The 15,394-nt window shown below is 43.0% G+C and overlaps 1 protein-coding gene across 3 annotated transcripts in view; it reads left to right on the forward strand.

The window, feature by feature from the left end:
• Nucleotides 1–632: 632 nt before the first annotated feature.
• Nucleotides 633–15,394, forward strand: part of RHOBTB1 (Rho related BTB domain containing 1) — a 68,427-nt gene continuing 53,665 nt past the window's right edge. The window contains exons 1-2 of one of the 3 annotated variants that reach the window (XM_030843956.2): nucleotides 633–744; nucleotides 3,536–3,586. The gene's annotated coding sequence lies outside the window, so the exon portion shown is untranslated. Of the gene's footprint in view, nucleotides 745–1,287; nucleotides 1,484–3,535; nucleotides 3,587–15,394 lie in introns of those variants that run through there. The other 2 variants (XM_030843955.3, XM_060286454.2) reach the window with 2 other exon arrangements.

The following is a 15,394-nucleotide window of genomic DNA, read 5'->3' on the forward strand; positions in this document are numbered from 1 at the left end:
CATTAGCTGAGAACTCCTCGAGGACATTGTTGCCATCTTTGTATCCCCAGCCCTTAGTACACAGACAGCCTTCTCGTTGAAGGTTTATTAAAGGAACAAGCCCCTTAAGGTAGCTGAACACATCAATACCTTTATCTCCTAATTGCCTGTTTATAAGCTGGGAATAAGGAGGTTTAAAACACAGTAATTTTAATAGGCTGACTGAAAGCACGTTGAGGGCCGGCACCAGGTTGGTTGTGTTCGCTGTCACCTCCTTAGAGCTTGACAGGGTACCTGACACACTGTATGTCGACACTAAATAAGTACCTTTTACGTGCGTGCATGAAAACTGCCCCTGGTCCTGTCCTCAAAGCTCAAAGTCAGCCTGGAAGAGTAAGAAAGAGTTCACGAGGAAGGATGGACTGTCGTGGGCATCCAAGAATTTTGACAACCCACGAGCGGCCAGAATCAATTTCACTTCCTCACTCAGCCATTTGTAGGCGGTTGTAAATCGCCTACTTACTCGGGGGGCAGCCCGTGTGACCTTACCGCCCCCTGCGGGGACCCCCACGAGCCAAGTCACAGAGGAAGGTAACCCAGAGGGGGGAGCCGGCCAACACGTGCAGCGCCCAGGGGAGGAGCAGGCTGGGCTAACGCAGCCCTTAGTCAGCAGCTGGGCTCGGTTTTGAAACAAAAGCCCATGTCCTCCCTCGGAGTCCGCGGCCGGTCAGCTCCTTGGGGGAAGAAAACCATGCCGCCCAGCCGGTTAGTGGCCCAACTTACTTTTCCGGAGCCTGGGACAAAGGGCCAGCAGTTGTACGGGAATGGGTGGAGTGCTGGGGACAGAGGACGGGGTGGGGTGGGGTGGAGGTGGGGGCGGGGGGGGGCCTGGTCGTCCTGCCCCTCCCCGCCCGGCCGCTAGCGAGTGGGGCTGGGGTCTGCCAGGTACTGCGCACGTCAGCCCCGGGCAGTCTGCCTCCGAGGCTGGGCCCCCCCCGGGTCCGCGTCAAGCGGAGGCACCTTTGCAACCCGCGCCCCAGCGCACAGACACACCAGGCCCCGGTTTCATGAATGAAATCCAACCGTGTGGCTATAAATAGCCGCGAAGGCTGCTAACGTCACGGAGCGAGCGGCGGCCGCCAAGGCGGCGGAGCTGGGTGCCGAGCGCTCTGTTCCGCCCGGCCGGCCAGCCAGCCTGAAAGCCGGGTGGGGGCGGGAGGAAAAGGGGAGGGCTGGGGGGCGGCGGCGGAAAGGGGCGAGCCCCTCCGGCCCGGCACCGGGAAGAGCGGCCGCGGCGCCGGGCGAGCCCGGGAGGCGAGGCAGTGCCATGCTGCCTTTGTGCAAAGTTGGGCGGCGGGCGGCGCGCCGCGCGCAGGGGCCCCGCACACCCGCGACCGCGCGCAGTCGTGGCTGCTGCTGAGTGGCGGGGGCCAGCGCCCCCCCCCGCCCCCCGCTCCCCCAGCCCTTGAAGGCGGAGAGAGCTGGCGTCTCGCTCGGCTTCAGGGTAGGTTCTGTGTCGTGAGTGCGCTATGCTGTGAAACTTCTCCGAGCGGCCGCCGCGGAGCCTCGCTCCACCCGCCCCGGCCCCGGCGGGTGGCCTGTGGGAGCCCCGGGCCGCGCGCCACGCGGCGGGCAGCGTCCCGAGCGAGAGTCGTGGGACCGAGCTGCTCTGGGAGCCGCCCTCGCCTGTCTCGCGAGGCCGGGAGCCCCGCCATCAGAGGCAAGCAGAAGAGATTCCTAGGAGCGCCCGTCCAGCCGCACCCCTAACTTGGAGCTGAGAAAATGCACAACAGGCACCCTTTGCAGGCGGGCGGGGCGGGGTGCCGCGCAGACCAGAGGGCTCTTTTCCTTGGAAGGACGGTGGTGGGACTGCAGAGGGGGATACCCGAGCCCCTTGGGCTCTTGCACCCCCCTGACCGGTCAGCCCAGAGTTCGGCGCTCCCCACCACCAGCCGGTGTCCATGGAGTCTGTTGTGAGTTGCTGTGACAACAGTAGGAGCTGCCATGAGGGGCTGGCAAAACACCTTACCTTGTCTCTGCGCGCTCAGCTTTCGGGGAGAAAAACGGGGGGTGGGGATATGCAGACAGGGAATCCAACCCCTACTACAGAAGACGAAGTGGAAGGAAGGCCCAGCTATGTAAAAATGGACCACCCGATCCTACTGTCGCTCTGCCGTTTCTACCCTCAGTATCAAACATCTCAACCGAGGAGCAGTGTCAATATTTAGACTTGGAGGAGCCAGAAACTTAGAGGGGAGCGCCAGGCGCAGGGTTCTGACTTGGTTTTGCACGTCAGCACACGAGCGGTGCCTTTCGAGCTGACTGCACACGTTTGCTGGGGTTGGGGGCGGGGAAAGGTACGAAGATCGGTATATACACAAAGGCACCCAGACCTAGGAAGACCTAGGAAGTTAAGACCAGAGGAGTCGCCTTGACTTTGAACTTCCCCCAACCCGTGCTGTTCACGCAGCTCTGTTGAACCCCAGCCAGACGCTCAGCTTGAGGTTTCACTAGTTTGGGGCTCCCCACCACCAACCGGGGCAGTGCTGCATATTCTACACCGTATTGTGGATCCCCTCTAAGCTGCAGAAGTATGTTATCAGTAGTTTTCATCTCTGTATAACTGTGCTCTCACTATCAGCAGATATAAATAGCCAATAGGCTCTGTGTGCAGCAAACGCTAGGCTTTTCTAAACATACAGATAAGTTTGTTTAAAAACACTCTTCAGAAATTTGGAGTTATATTTCATTTCCGGTAACTCTGTAGATGCCCAAGAGGGTCACTGATTGCTAGAAAAGAAACACAAGCTCTTTTCAATGTAAATAATGTCTACACACCGCTCCGCAGGTGAAGTGGGCAGCAAATTATTATTCAACTGGGGTTTCCTCTGAGATACCTGGATTGTATTTGGACATATTAGTGGGAAGGGGATTTAACTTGTTCATCCCAGCGTGGAAGACTTTGAAAACTCAGTCGGAAGCAATGAAATCATAGTGCTCTAAGCTTGCGCCATTGATTGTTGTTTTGAGAGGAGCGTAAATTTAAGTGCATAGGGGCTATTGTGATCACAGAGGTGAAAATAGAAACATAGGTAGTTTGATGTCACTGGCACAACAGCATAACTTATTAACTATACAAATGTAATCAAATAGTAAAAACCAGAATCATTTGGACTTTTACTTATGATAATATGGTCCAAAAAATGCTATTTTGGAAGAATAGCGTGTCCACTTCGTTGACTTCCATATTGTTAAATGCCTGTAAGGTTTTCCTTGTTCCTATTCCTGAGTTTGTGGTTACATGCTTTATTCTGTATCATCCCCAAAGGCTCAGAAACAGACTTTCAGAAATGCTGCAAAAAGTTAACCTAGCCATTTCAGGAGGTATATGACCCCAAGAAATGCCATTTTAACACCGACACTTGGCAGAAGTAAAGCAGATTCTGCCCTTTTGGGGGGAAAAAAAGGAAAACAATGTATGTTTAAAATGTCAGTGGCTCCCCATGTGCTCCTAGCAAGCAGTAGGATTTATAAAGTATTTCTCTCTTTTGTGTAGGTAAGTCCAGCTGTGAGCAGGGTGTTCTGTTCTTCACTTCCAGCAAGCCAGGTCAGTGTTCTTTGTGCAAACCCATGACCATAAATTGCTGACATCCTGTGTCTAATTCTGAGCATGCATTTCAGAACAAGTTTCTTAGTCATCTGTCTTAAAACGGTTCGTCTTTGTCATGTTTTTATTGACTCAATTATGAATATCACAATTTCAGTGATTATTAAAATTATTCTATTTACTCTGAGCAAAGTGGTACTAAAATGGGCCTTGAATCAGTATGTTCTTTAAAGACTTTTCATTTTCACTTTGGGGATCCAAGTGGCGCCAAAATAGCTGAAGATACTGGGGATTTGGGTGCTTGATAATTAAGATTTTACATCTATGCTAATCTTAGCGCTCTAAAGCTGAAAGAAAATTGATACAATAATACTTGACATTTTTGAGCATGAACCAAAGTTCAGGTAACGTGCCGCATTCTTTATACTATGTTCTCAATCTGCATCAAAAAAATCCCTGTTAGGTGTAACTACTCCCTTGGTCGCCAAAGGACAGGTGAGGAATTGAAAGGTCAGAGAGGTTAGGTAATAGGTTCAATTCCTGCTTCTCTAGTAAATGGAAGAAATAATATTTTTTTTCAAATGCTGTCTTACTCCAAAACCTAAATTCTCTAATTGGAAAAATCTTATCTCCAGTAGAGAAACTGGGACCACGAAAGGTTAAGCGACTTGCCTGAGATAACTTGGTAATTACAGCTTATGTAGTAACATTCAGTGGCACAGCTGTTACAAAAGAATAAATTCCATTCTCTTAAGTATTGTAAAACAGCAAAATATTAAGTATTCATATGTACTTTCTGGCATGGCCCTGTCAAAATTTAAGAAAGTTTTTACCATGGGGTCTCTGGTTTTAAGGATCTCACAAACAGATTTAAAAGACAAGATATTAAACATTCATGTAGGAAAAGTGAGAAATAAATCAAGATCATACATGCCAGAAGTTTGAACTGAGGGTCAATGGTACATTTACGAGAAGTTCAGCATTTTCCACCCTGTGGGACTACTTTGCAGTTCTATGTATGCATGGAAAAGAATTTCCAAGCACATTTTTGTCAGGATAGATAATAAAAGGGTGAGAGATTGAAGAAAGACAGAATGTAGAATTTCAAACCAAGAGGGAGACATGCATTCGTTTAGAACTGCTAAATTACAGTATCTCAAACTCAAGGTGTTATTGCTTCAAAAGCGTTGAAACAAAATTGTGAGCTGTCTGAATCTTCACAGCATCAATGAGAAAGCATTACCATTTGGCATACCAGATTCCTTCTGAAACCTCAGTTTGTCTGATATGTGCCACGTAGATAGATTTGGATACCTAATAGTTAAATACCAGCTAAAGTTCTGAAAATGGCCAGTATTTAAAGATTAAGCAGGACATTTTCAGTTTTTGCCGGAGTTGACAACCGTCTCCTTCCCCCCTTTCATACTCCCCTCCTACTTTTTGTAGAATAATTTGTAACAGTTGTTAATCCTTCTCAGAGGGTATTATATAAAGGGATAATAAAAAATAAAATGGGGAATAGATTACTAGAGAAAGCTTTACTATATCATCTTTTTTAATGTACTGAAAAACCCCAACCCAAGCTAATAACCCTAAAAGCTTAATTAGTCAAGAGATACTTTTAAGCATTTAAGGGGTTGTTATAAGCTGTCTTATTACACCTTTGTCCTGTAAAAGTTGTTATATAGTGTATCATTACAAAATAGATCATAAGAGCACTGTTAGACTGGGAAGATCCCATTACAGGTTAAGGCCTCATTATCAACTGATGTTTGCTTAGCTATGACCATGGTATGTCGTAAATTATCCGTATAACAGCTATAAACCTATAATTACTTAAAGAGTAAAATTATACTCTGAATCCTATGATGTTAGCACCGAAAGAAGCTTCAGAATGAGCATGGTATCTCCAGTAGTAATTTAATTAGCAATCATTTGTTTGCTTTTTTGAACTTCAGAGACTTTGGTTAATATACTTGACTTATCTTAAAACACGCCTGGAAATATTTGACACTTTACTGTGTTTTTTTGCTCAGGAAATTTACCTGTAGAAAACAGGAATTTTTTCATTAACCTTTCTATTGGTCTTCCTTTTAGAAAACAGGCAGTTCAACCTCATTATGTGAAGGATGGGGTTCAAAGAGTACAGGCAATTGGAATCTGGTTCTTGTGTTCATCTTCTTTTGTTCACCCAGGCTTCCCACCAACCTGGCAACACCAAAGCAAAATTTGGACGGGGAAGGAAAAATAAGTCACAAAAAGTGTGGCGTTTGTAGAAAGGGGGAGGGGGTGGGAGAGTGTTTGAGTGCCGGGGGAGGGGATGGGGAAAGGGAGAGCTTTGGCAGGGAGGGCAAGAAGCAGTCACTCAAACGGATGGGATGTGCATGGATTGGTTATTGACATGTCAGCATCAAAATTGTTCGGTTTTTTTGGTGGGGCTTATAAGCAAAGTCAAGTCACCTCCTCCTAGAATCTTTTGTTCTTTGTGCGCATTGGGCAGAAACTGGGAAATAGGCAAAAAAAAAAAAAAAAAAAAACCACTAAAATGAAATGTGGGTCTGACAGGCACTCTTTCCAGATGTCCCAGGACACTCCTGTCTTCAGACACTCCCTCCCTCCAGCTGTCCTGTCAAATACATCAGCATTTCTCTTACAAGGTTTTATCCACTGAGGGTGAATTAGAAGGTTTTTACAAAGAAAGAAAGAGATAGATGCACGTAGGTCCAGAAGAAGCATGATTACATTTCTCCACTCTGCACCTGAGTTTGTTATTGCATAGACACAGATGAATGGCAAGTTCCCAGTGCTAATGAGGTACAGTCTCAGGCTCCATCCCTCTGTGGAGAAGTTTCCTCTGAATTGTTACCCAGTGGTAGTCCAGACCCCTAATGACCACTGGAATAACAATAACCAGTACTTATTATGCTCCTACTAGATGCCAGACACTTTACTGCATTACAGCTAATATTCATTATTAATTCCAATTTTACAGAAGCCTAAGGGAAACTCAGATATGTTAAGTCAGAGAACTAATTAGAGGTAGAGCTTGGATTTGTACCCAGATCTAAGAACTTGAATATATATTTGTTTTAAATATATCCTGGGGGGAAAAAACCACTTTAAAAACATTAAATTCCAGGTTATTCTTGCAGATGGTAGAGTACAGGAGTTAAGTAATTATTCTTGTAGGGTTTTTTGAATTTTGGGGTTTGTTTTGTTTTGTTTTTTTGTTTTGTTTTATATTTGGTAACTTGAACCACTCAGCAGTCTTGTCTGGACAGACTTGTTAACTCTTCAGGTCATTTCTAATATATTTTGATGGAAGTCACAATTGTAAGCAGTTGAGTCATGGAGGGTTGAATCATGGACCCAGAAAGGTTCTTAAGGATACTTAATCCAACCTCATGTAAGTGAAAAAAATCTGCCACCCAGAGAAGCAATGTAACTCGCCACTCTTACAGTTCATAAGTGGCACAGCTGGAACTGAACCCAGGTTTCCAAGGCCCAGCCCAGGACTCAGTTCTATTACATAACACTGCCTGAAACGTGCCAAGTCTTCAGAAGCCTCCAACTTAGCCCAAATTACAGCTATCAAGTTTGAAATACATCTGAAACCTAATATACAGCCAGAAGTGGGTGATAAGAGGATTCCAGCAATGTAAAGATAAGGTGGGTTCTAGGAGAAGCCTCACTTACCTTCACTGACACCAATATAGACCAGTCTTGCCTCGTATTCGAACCATAACAGCTCCATACTCTTGATCCCTTCCAAGCTGCCTTTGTTGAGATACCTGTTTTCATCAAGTATGGAGCTTTTTAATTTTGTCTCTAGAGTTCTGGCTTTTTATTAACTGTGTGATGTGGGTGACATACTTCTTTGAACCTTATTTTGCTCGTCTGTAAAATGCTAACAGTATCACCTGTGTCAGAGGGTTATGAGGATGCTATGAAATCACACATGTAAAACAGATAGTAGGTGCTCAGTAAGGGTGAGTTCTCTTCCTAGCCGTGCTAAGGTATCTTAAGGGAAAATGTTATGACACATAAGGGCATTCATGTCATTTTGCTGCTAAATGTTCTTCAGTCATCTGAAGTCTGATATTGCAAGGGATGATTACAGTGACCTTTTTTCTTGGGTGAAAATGGGCCCAATCGTGTCTCAGTACCAGCGGCGTCTCTGAGTACCAGTGGCGTGGGCACGCCTGGGTACAATTACATTTGTCTTCTTCATGGTCTAGGGTTGCCAGGGTTTACTTGAATTATTTTATTGCTTCGGTTTCTGCCTCGGACTAATACCAAGCTCCTCTTGGAGATCTGTGGCTCTCATTTCCTTCCAGACACTGTTTAAGTATCTAACGTGTTTTCCACATAGACCTTTGCATCTCAAAGTATCCACTATGTTTTCAGCCAAATAACTAAGAAATATTTCCAGAGAATAGTGTTGCCAGTAAAACAATTTTGCTTTCAATTTCAAAACATGTGAGAGCTTCCTCCCATCATTTCAATTAACTCTAGTATTGAATCTTTCCTGTGCATTGGCCCTGTCTTTTCTCTTTGCCCTGGGTTGCCGACTGCTTTATTGACTGGGAAATACATAAGCACTACAATTTCCCCCTTTCACCCTCAGCACTTGATAGCTACCCTGGCCTAAATTACATCCCTGGGAAGTGTTTCATCACATCCTCTCTCCAGCTACCACACTTTGTCATGTGGCCCTTGCTGCCCAGCTTTGGGTTTTAGGAACCAAGCCTTTGGCAATGTGTCCTACTCATCATATACATGCAGGAAAGCTACTGATAACGATTATTTTCTTACTTGTACTTTCCCCCCTGTTTTTGACATTAATAGGCCAAGTGGCCTAGAATGGCCTTTATTTTCCTAGTGGCTCAGTTTCCCTTTTCAGTATTTGACAGATGTGACAAATGGCAAGATGTATGTCCTTTTCTTCAGGCTTCGGTGTAGCGATTAGTTGTTTTCCCCAGTGCTGCGGCTCAACTGGTGCGAGATGCTTACAGATCACCAACTGATCGGTTATACAAGTTTCAGTTCATACTAAGAAGTTTATTTTTAAAGCAGTGCTTTAAAGCAGTGCTTCTCAAACTTTAATGTACATACACATCACCTAGGCATCTCGATAAAAAGCAGACTCTGATTCAGAAGTTCTAGGATGAGACCTGAGATGATGCGTTTCCCAGGGGCTCCTCACTGATGCCAGCGCTACTGGTCCGAGGACCACATTTTGAGTAGTGAAATATACTGTACTCTCTAAAGTATAGTCATTACTCTATCTGATGCTGAAACTCACGCCTTGGAGGCTGTAAGGCTCCCATCTTATTTTGTTTGCTTCTTTCTTAAATTATAATAGAGAGTCATGGAATCTTAAACTTGAAAGGGATATGCTAGTAAATCAACCAGCACTCTGGGGAATAAAGGAATGCATTTATGTGCATACATAAGTTGATTAAAAATTTTACTGACAAAGGATGTGTGTAGCATACAATTTATAAATAATAATAAAATAAAGAATCCTCTTTGTTGTGAACTCCATCTAGCTAATTGGTTAGTCTCACAAAACACTTGTTGCTTTTTGAGAACTCACCTATGGTACAACTGATGAGTGTAATTCCCATATAAACGTTGTCTGATACTTTTCCTTATGTTAATGAGTAAGATAAAAGTGAAATAACGAAGACATATGTCAGAACTGTACGCATTCATCAAAGATATGGGGCTTCCCTGGTGGCTCAGTGGTTAAGAGTCTGCCTGCTGATGCAGGGGACACGGGTTCGTGCCCCGGTCCGGGAGGATCCCACATGCCGCGGAGCGGCTGGGCCCGTGAGCCATGGCCGCTGAGCCTGCGCATCCGGAGCCTGTGCTCCGCAACGGGAGAGGCCACAACAGTGAGAGGCCCGCGTACCGCAAAAAAAAAGATATGAATGAAAAAAAAAAAAAAAAGATATGAATGACTGCTGAACCAGCTAATAGCTTTTAAATATAATAAGATATTTCCTTAAATGTCCTGTTCATAATGTAACAGCTAAACATATTACACACTATTAAGTTTAATCTGCATTGTTAACATTTTTAAATCACTTTCTTAAGTCAAGACGATCAACAGAACAAGAAAGCAAGCCCTGATGTGAAGCGGTTGCCAGTTTCACTGGTATAAATACTCCCATCATGGCCAATTTGAAGCCATCATTGTGACTGAGCTGGCATTGGAGAGAGATGGTACAGTAGCACACCGTTACATAGCCTTTCCACCATACAGGTAAAATGTGCACAGATAACCTCGAAATATAGATAACAGTAAAGTAAATACAAAGGGGTGAGTTCTGAGTATTTAGTACCTTTGTTTTTAGTATACTTTATTGAATTGAAACTTTATCTACTTTAATTTTCAACACTGACCCTATTTTAACAGGTTTGCAAAAGTCCTGAACATTTAACAGTTGGTTCGTGGGCTCGTAGAGGCTGGCTCCAGCGCACCACTGGACCTGGATCATCTGGTCCCGGTGATTCTCAGCCTTTGCTGTACACTGGAATACCCCCAGGAATTTACAACCTACAGCTTTAGGAAATTCATGTCAGGGCCCAGGAATCTGGATTTGTTAAACATTTTTATTGAACTGTATCTTATTTCAAGAAAAATACACAAATCATAAGTATATAACTTAAAGAATTAATCACAAACTGACCGCACACCTTCACCTAATCTAACTAACACCTGAATATAGAAACAGAACATCACCAGCACCCAGAATCTCTTCTTAAGGCCCTATTCAATCACTACCCAATTGAGCCAACCACTGCCTTGACTTCTAATACCAGGGATTAGTTTTGCCTGGTTGTGAACTTTTATATAAATGCAATCTCTTTTGTGTCTGGCCTCTTCCCCTCAATATTATGTTTGGAAGATTCATTATAATATATGCAGCCGTAGTTCATCCATTGTTTCTTAAAGAAGCTCTTCAATTTTACCTTCTTTTAAATTTTTATTTTATCTATTTATTTGGCCGCACCAGGTCTTAGTTGCGGCGCATGGGATCTTTGTTGCGGCATGCGGGCTCTTAGTTGCAGCATGCATGTGGGATCTAGTTCCCCGTCCAGGGATCGAACCCGGGCCCCTGCATTGGGAACGTGGAGTCTTACCCACTGGACCAGCAGGGAAGTCCCAGTTCATCCATTTTTAGTGCTGTATAATATTCCATTGTGTGAACAGGCCTCAATTTATTATTTCTATATCCATCATACTGTCGACGGTTTGTTTCCAGTTGTTGACTATCACAAGTAGTGCTACCAAGGACATTCTTGCGCAGGCGGCAGTATTTGAAACGAAACAAATTCCCCCAGTGATTCGAATGAGCAGCTGATTTCTTGACTGCCTCCTCTATCATTTCCCCTCCTGTCTTTTATTTCTCATATGATGTGACCGAAGCTATTGCTTCTTTCGTGTGAATGTACTTTTAACACCTTAGGCCGTGAAGCTGTGTGCTTCCATTCATTACAGCACGTTCTCCTGGCCCTTTTCAATATAGGTTCACCAACACCCCCTTTCGTCAAGACATCTGCTCTTGTGCACTCTAAATAGAGAGGCGATTTGGCCTCACATCAATAGCACGGAGGAATATTAGACATGGTAGAGATGGAGCCAAGGCTAAATCTGGCAGCCGAGCGTTAAGGCTCCTGGAAAGAGGCTTCAAGGAAGGGAAATTGTTTCCCTTTGTGTGTATCAAACCAAAATCAACGGCAATCCTTTGGAATATTTCCGATTCTAAATTTTTCAAAATTGATTTATTTGAAGTAGACCAGGGACTCTCTTCTGACACGAGAACTGACATCTCTCGAAGTCTCATGATTTGATCTGGAGAGAGTACAGAAGGAGGTGTTGCCGTGGGCTTGTTCTACACCTCGTGTGCAGCCAGTGTAGCCCTGCTGTGTCGTTCTAGGCTGAGTGGCTGTGTAATTTGTGCCTTTGGGCCTATTGAGATATTAGTTCCTTTGATAGAAGTCAAGGGAGCTGAATGGCCAGGAGCTCCAAGATGATGCTGTTGATGGAGTAGGATGGGTGCTCAGAATGGAAAGAAAGGTGCCAACAGCAGCAAGGCTGTTTCCTGCCATGTGAAAGGCAACATCACTTACAGCTTTCATGATATGCAGAGAAAAAGTAAAGAATAGACACTAATTCCACTTAATGAAAGAAGAATGTATTCCCACACACATAAATATCATAGTCCCTGGTTTTCCTACCTCCCCAACCTCACTTTTTTGTAAAATGTCTTTGTTACAAAATAACACATGTTCATTATAGAAAAGATGGAATATGTATGTAGATAAGAAAAAAAGAAAAATTAAATCAGTTATAATCCCAGTTGGCATTAATATTTTAACGTATCTCCCAAATATTTTTCTGTACATTTAGGTACATAATTTTTTTTAGGTACATGATTTTTAAGGAATGGTGTTACTCATGAACCTCTAACTGAAATAATAAATGTACTCCTATAACATATTTTTAACTGCTATATACTCTCCCATTATATGGACACTTTTTAAAAATCCCTCCCCTGTGGTTGGATTTCTAAAATTGTTTCCAATATTTTGTTTCCACAGTAATATGATGAACACTCCTTTAATGGAATCTTTTTGTAATCCTAAATAGTTTTTTAGGAGTAAAGTCTTATAACTGGATGAAAGTTATGGACATTTTAAAGTCTTTTGAGTGCCAGTGGCACTCCAAAATAATGATACCATCTTCCACTCCCACTAACAGTGCCTCATCCTGCTTTTAAATAATGTACAATCTTTCATGTAATAATTCCTACCTAGAGTTGGAGGGTATAAGAACATGTTCTGAAAATACTAGCTAGAATCCACACGTTGCTGGCAGCCAATAACCTCGAATAAAATACGAGATTTTTAAGGTTTTTGTCTACCAGCATTTTTGTGTTTCTGGTCTAATGTTGCTAAGAAATCCTGGGGGACAGGTGGTGGTGGGGGAATAGTTTTCTTCATTTGCCTGAATGAGAGCATAAGCTAATCCTAACCGACATGTTATAGTCTCATCAATGATTAAATGCAATTGTTTGATTGTCATCATATCTGAAGGTTTCGCAGCAGGTGGTCTTTCCGGTGCTTCAGACGCTAACCCAAGTGACATCTTTAGAGAATACTTGGAATGAACAATTTATGACAGAGGACTATAGAGACTTCTCTATACAAGGACGGATTTTTAAGGGCATCTAGTCCGCAGACTTGATATGAACTTTCTCAAACGAGCACTTTGACATCTCTTTAAAGACTTGACCAATATTTTCATTATCAATTCTTGACAAAGCTTCCTGATCCAGCCTTTGGCTAAGGCTCACCCATATGAGGACTACAGGCCCTCTGAAAACAATGTATAGTGTCCTTTGTTGCTTTATATATATTTTTGACTTTAAAAAAGGATATTGAAGTATAACATGCATAGAGAAATGTGTCTAGATCAGTTTGTTTGTGTACAGTTTGATGAATTTTTGCAAACGGAACATACGTCTGTAACCAACACCTAGATCAAGAACCCCACTTCTGGTCACCACCCCACTGCACCATCAGTATGTCTGAACCGCTTCAAATTTTATGTCCTGGGTAAGTCACTCATTTACAGAATTTGATTTTTGACTGAACCCTTCCTTAATATGAGCTAGCTGCAGTCAGCTTTGATCAAACTATCTCCCTTGCAACTGAGAATATGTAGAATCTGCCTTTCCGAGTAAAAATTATAACATTAAATTCATGCACTGAGTGTGCAATATTTATGTGTTTGTGATTTGCAGGTATACAAATACACAACAGGCATACAAACGAATTTGGAACTTTTTTTCTTAATGAATATAAAGCTGATTATACTACATTATCCAACTTAAAAAAATCTTAGCTACAATTGATTGCCACAGAATAGTTCATGGGCTAAGTTCCCACAATTTCTTAAAATTGCTCATTTTCATTACCGTAAGTATTCCCTTTAAACACTCAAAATTTAAAAGCCAAGAATTTTTCATCTCTTTGAAATAGAATCATATATTAAGTATCCTGGTTGTCCACAGCTGTCTCTTTTGGCTCAATTGCTATGTCTGATATTCAGCAAGATATCATTTAGGTTCCTATGTTCTTTTTTTTTTGCGGTACGCGGGCCTCTCGCTGTTGTGGCCTCTCCCGTTGCAGAGCACAGGCTCTGGACGTGCCCGCTCAGCGGCCATGGCTCACGGGCCCAGCCGCTCCGCGGCATGTGGGATCTTCCCAGACCGGGGCACGAACCCGTGTCCCCTGCATCGGCAGGCGGACTCTCAACCACTGTGCCACCAGGGAAGCCCTAGGTTCCTATGTTCTTTTTAGTTGAGAGGTTGAGTCAGAAAAAAACAGGTTTAATAGGCTCACTATGCTTTTTAAATACATGATTTTGAAAAATAATTAATCTATCATCAAAAATCATTTTTTATTATTACCGGAGTGTACCAGTGTACTCTTAGTAGAATTAACAATCAAGGGTTATGCTTATGTACTCATTACTTTTTTTAAAATAGTTTTCCCATTATAGAAGTAATACATCTAAGAATATTATTTAGCCAATAAAAAGGAATGAGGTACTAATACATGCTACAACATGGATGAACTTGAAAACATTATGCTAAGTAGAAGAAGACAGACACAAAAGGCCATCTCTCGTATGGTTCCATTTATAAGAAATGTCCAGAGTAGGAAAGTCCATAGCAACAGAAAGTAAATTAATGGTTTCCAGAGCTGGAGGGAGGAGGGAACAAGAATGTCTGCTAATGGGCACAAGGTTTCTTTTAGGGATGATGAAAATGTTTTAGAATTAGATAGTGGGAATAGGTGTACAACTTTGTGAATATAATAAAAAAAAAAACCTGAATTGCACACTTTAAAAGGGTGAGTTTTTTGGCATGTAAATTTTATCGCAGTTTACCAAAAAGAGGTAATATATTTTCACCGTAGAAAATTTGGAAACTACAGGAAAGCAGAAAACTGGCAACAAGTTACAGCCCCATGATCCAGCCACAATCACTGGCATCTGTTTAGTGTACTTCCTTCCAATTTATTTTCCATGTATTGTTGCAGGAGGAGGAGACTGGTATTGTTGCCCTTTAGATGGCAAGGGCACAATTTATTAAATTTTAAGTATTCACTTATCAAAACCCACCCATCTCTTCCCCTCCAAACAAAGGGCGGGTCCCCAAGGAAGATCCGTTCGTTGGCTGAGGGGAATGCATGTGAGAGAGGCAGAGAGCAATGGCCAGCCCTGTGAGGGGGGATGAAGCAACACCTGAAGGGAAAAGCTCTAGGGTCCCGAGAGGCAAAAAGACAGGTTTGAGCAGTTGCCATGGAGGCAGAACTCTTCAGGGAAACATCCCAAAGAGACTTTTTAGAAGTTTCGCTGCAAGATGCCTGATACATTATGTGAACCACATCTCTCTATTCTTCAATACCTGTATTGTTTTCAAGGCTTTCTAAAAGTCACATTTTTGTCCCTTTTAGATGTGTCACTGTGGTAAGGTGGTACTTAGAGGGAGAGAACAAGGAGGCTTGATTTTATTCGAGTTACACATATTCATTTTATGTAGTTTTTGTCAACTATATTTCAGATGACTCTCCTGCACTTTCCCCTCCGTAGTGATACATTAGCACTTCTCTCAGTGACTGCAAACTTAATGTAAACATAATTTTAAATAATGATAATCTTAACAGATCAGACTTACTGAATGTTCTCTTGATGGCTGGCATAGTGATTAAAATATTTTATAAGCA

The sequence above is a fragment of the Globicephala melas genome, chromosome 16 (genome assembly GCF_963455315.2).
Source record: "Globicephala melas chromosome 16, mGloMel1.2, whole genome shotgun sequence".
Lineage (NCBI taxonomy): Eukaryota > Metazoa > Chordata > Mammalia > Artiodactyla > Delphinidae > Globicephala > Globicephala melas.